This window comes from Camellia sinensis, chromosome 12, assembly GCF_055761805.1.
Source record: "Camellia sinensis isolate YWXY chromosome 12, ASM5576180v1, whole genome shotgun sequence".
In the NCBI taxonomy this organism is placed as follows: Eukaryota; Viridiplantae; Streptophyta; class Magnoliopsida; order Ericales; family Theaceae; genus Camellia; species Camellia sinensis.
In genome coordinates this window covers 164,694,589-164,698,969 of record NC_138972.1, presented here as the reverse complement: position 1 = coordinate 164,698,969, position 4,381 = coordinate 164,694,589, and the positions used below count along the sequence as shown (strand labels likewise).

Here is a 4,381-nt window from a genome sequence, read left to right as displayed (position 1 = left end):
TCAAAAGTGGAATCATATGAAATGGTCAGATGTGAAAATTTTTGTAGGAGTTAAGATTTTTTTATTTAAACTGAAATTTAATGTTTATGAATTAGGTTTACTGGGATACCTGATTATAATATATATAAAAAAAAAAAAAGTTTGTGAATTCTACCATTGTTTACTCTGTTTATGAATTAAGTTTACATGACATTCGCTGGATTTATTCCTTACCTAAAGTTGTATCTGAGCTTCTGATTTCTATTTAAGAGAAGATTGGATCACAGGGTTGTTATGATTCTTGGCCATGTGATGCTTCATCAAATACCCAAAATCAAATATCATTGGCAGGGTGTTTCACTTGTTGAAATGTTGGATTTAGGTTTATTGTTCCAAATGGCTGTAGAAAGGTATTGTGGAACTCAACTTCATTGTTGTGTACTCATTGCAATGGTAAAACATAGATTCAGCTTTCAATTATTGATTTTTTTTTCTTTCATACCTTTCTGTCAATTCCCATGTCAGATTTTAAGAATTTAGTTGCTGTTTTTTTCTCTGGGTGAAGACTTGTTCTTAATGTAATTTCAATCCCAAGATGTTTTGTTCTTTTCTCCGTTCAATTGGATTTGCAGCCGGTACTTCTGTCTGTGCCAAGTAACAAGTCCTCGCATCCTACATTTTATCTTTGTGCTTGTGCCTTTTTGTGACTTGAATTACATTACTCTCTTTATTGTTAAGCTTGCTCATCTTTGTTTAAGCACACTATTTGATCACTTAATCTCAAATTCATGATGTCTCTACTACTCTCTGCTACAATGTTAAATCTATATACTATGTTATAATGGCAGGGATACGTGGGATCTAATAAGAAAAGAAATAGAGTTCTTCATTCAGTACTGAAGTCCACTATATAGACATGTTTCATCCACACACAAACTCTCTTATGTACAGCAAGGTTGCTTCAAAACAAAAAACCATCTACAAAAAACACTGAAGTTAGATCTGCTTTTCGAATTTCGTTAACACTTCAATTAGGACCCCAATAGCTCAAATACATCACTGTCCAGAGAGATTCCTCAGCTTGTTTGTATCTGTTATCATTGCTATCCTTATCAGCTTTGTTATAGGCGAATTGATTATAAGCACCGACATTTGTTCTCACCTGCTTAGAAGATCCAGAAGGGAAGGCAGAAGTAGAAGCAGAGTTATGACTTGCTTTCATGGCTAAGTCACACTTCGGAGACTTCTCTTTGATTCTCTGCATCACTGGTAAAAACACCCTGCTCATGCTCTTTGATATCGTTCAAAACCAATAAGACTACGTAGTCTCTTGAAAGAGAGTTGAAAGATGGCTTCAAAATATAAGAGGTTTGGTGGTTTGTGGCCCTCAAGTTTTAGGAAAGTGGGGGCTGAATTTGGCTTGAAGTTATATTTATATATAGACGACATAGAAAAGACAAAGATGGATTCAACATTTAAAAAATGCTCCACCCGTTGAATGAAATCTAGTGTAGATTTGATTGATGTCTATTCCATCCTATGGTTCAATGCCTTCAAATTAATGGTTATGATTGAAGAACCACTTGGCCTCGTGAACATATTTCATATTTTAGCGCATAAAAACAGTAACAATGTTGGAGTTAAGCCAAAAACATAGTAAAAAATAATTGCCACTCAATTAAACTGTATCATGATTTAAGGCATGTTTTGCTAATATTTGTTTACACTAATAAATTAATATAACCAATATTTGTTTACACACATAAATGTTATGTCCAGCTTCCAGTGGATCTTGTCATTGACAATTCTGTTCAGGTTGATGTGACAGGAAGTGAATGCAATGCAGGCAAATATGGGGCTTGAATTTCGGAGAAACAAGGAGAGGTTTGTTTTTCTGAAGTGGGGTTCCAATGTTTTTCACAATATGCTCATTGTTCCTCCTGGTTCTGGTATTGTCCACCAGGTAAGACTTTGGCATCATTAGTGCATCAAGGGTATTTCTATATCTAGATGTTATACTGTTGTTAAAGGAAAATTCTCATGGCAAGGTGCAAGAATTTGACCTTAAGGTTGTATGAATGGTTTACTCTTAAAAGGGCCAAAACATTAGATAGGTATAGGCTCAATACATGAGGTTTGTAATGTTTAACTATGTATGGGGCTTCCAGAGTAAAGCCACATTTACCTCTAGCCTCTTGTAAATCATAGTCCAAATTTTCTCATTTTTTTAGCACTATAATATTATTTGGTAGGTTTGGCATTTAGCAAGTGACTGGTAATTTTCAAGTTAATCTTGAATACCTTGGATGGGTTATTTTCTACACAAATGGCATTCTGTACCCTGATAGCGTGGTTGGAATTGATTCCCATACAAATATGATTGCTGGCTTAGGAGTTGTTGGCTGGGGAGTTGGAGGAATTGAATCTGAGGCTACAATGCTTCGCTAGGTATTTTGAGATAATAATGTATTTTCTTTATGATTTTCTATACGCTTGTGCCAATTGTTAGTGTTTGCAGTTATTCTTTGGTAAATAGACATGTATGAAATGGGTAGCTGTTTTTTCTTCTTTTTCCTCCAAAGGTGCAAAAGAAAATGCAGCTTCTGCTTCTTCAAAACCTGCTGCTGGTGCTGGTGATAGTAACTGCAATGTATCTCCCCCCTCCCAAAAAAAGAGAGTAAATTCTTGAGTTTTTATTTATTTATTTATGGGTACCTAGAATTATGGTTCAACAGTAATAATAATATATATTCACAAAAAGATCGTACACAAGCTGTATTGAAATTTATTATTTTTAAATATTGTGCTCATTAGTGACCTTCTAATTACAATGTCATTGACATTGAGCTGCTGTGGCATCTAATTGTTAATTACTTCCAAAAGAATTAAGATCAAGCAGAAATAATTAATGTTTCTATTTGGTTTGCTGAATTAACTTTTTAGTTTATTCATATGCATCAGCGGTTTCTGGATTAATTTGTGTTTTTATTTTTCAGGTCAGAATTTTTTTGAAGAGATGCAAAATATGGTCCAAGAATTAAAGAACTTAGTTTTTTTTAAGTTTTTTCATTTTGTAATATATGTAAGCACAGTTAATTTTTTATTATTTAATTCCTTTGTATATACTTTTGAATATTTAATTTTCATTTATGAAATATATGACGTTATTCTATTCAATATGTGGTTATGATTCAAAATATAGTAAATAGTGTGTACTACATTATTCAAATGTGCATACAAAAATAATATTGATTATTTTTCAAATATGTAGCACCTTTTTTTTATCACAGATTTTATTAGTTATTAATCACACTTAAAAGATGTGATCTAAATGTTATTAATCACACTTAAAAGATGTGATGTAAATATTTTTAATCACACTTAAAAGATGTGATTTAAATGTTATTAATCACACTGAAAAAGTGTGATTAAAAATGATCATTTTTAATCACACTTCCAAAGATCACACTTAAAAGGTGTGATCAAAATATTTTTAATCACACTTAAAATGTGTGATCTAAAGTTTTTAATCACACTTAAAAGATGTGATCTAAATATTTTTAATCACACTTAAAAGGTGTGATCTAAAGTTTTTAATCACACTTAAAAGGTGTGAACTAAAGTTTTTAATCACACTTAAAAGGTGTGATCTAAATGTTTTTAACCACACTTAAAAGGTGTGATCTAAATATTATTAATCACACTTAAAAGGTGTGATGAAAGCATTTTTTAATGACACTTAGAAAGTGTGATTAAAAATGACCATTTTTAATCACACTCCTAAAGACCACACTTTAATAAAACTTAAAAGGTGTGATTAAAAAATATACATCACACCAAAAAAGTGTGATCTTTATCTATATTTGTAGTAGTGCGTCATCTGATATTTTGATTGGTGGTATGACATTATATATTGATTTGTTGCCCTTAAGCATCGATCATTTTGATTGTATTCTAGGTATGAATTGGTTGACTAAATATTGTGCCACCATTGACTGTGCAAGTAAATCTGTTGTATTTAAACTGCCTGGTGTGCCTGAGTTTATTTTTACCGAAAATGGGGTAGTTCCCCCACCATACCTGATCTCATTTATGAAAGCCAAAAGGCTGATAAGAAAGGGGTGTCGGGGCTACTTATGTAGCGTATTGACTGTGTCTTCGGATAGTGCCAGTGTAGAAACTATTCATGTGGTTTGTGACCTTCCTGATGTGTTTCTCAATGATCTACCCGGGGACTTAATTGATAGGGAAATTAAGTTCCCTATTGAAGTAGCACCAGGAACAGAAACTATTTCTAAGACCCCTTACAGAATGTGAATCTCAGAACTGAAAAAATTGAAAACTCTACTTCAAGAACTGTTAGACAAGAAATTCATTCAACCGAGCACTTCACCTTAGGGTG

General features: G+C 32.7%; 1 long non-coding RNA gene across 3 annotated transcripts; it reads left to right on the top strand.

Moving 5' to 3' along the window:
* The first annotated feature begins 311 nt into the window (after positions 1-311).
* On the top strand, positions 312-3,156 carry LOC145803405 (uncharacterized). 3 transcript variants are annotated; one of them, XR_014345512.1, is made up of 3 exons: positions 312-2,427; positions 2,562-2,656; positions 2,976-3,156. It is a non-coding gene; the product is annotated as an uncharacterized LOC145803405 (long non-coding RNA). The 3 variants fall into 3 exon arrangements; XR_014345513.1 differs by having other exon boundaries at positions 312-2,629; XR_014345510.1 differs by having other exon boundaries at positions 312-2,656.
* The last annotated feature ends 1,225 nt before the right edge of the window (positions 3,157-4,381 follow it).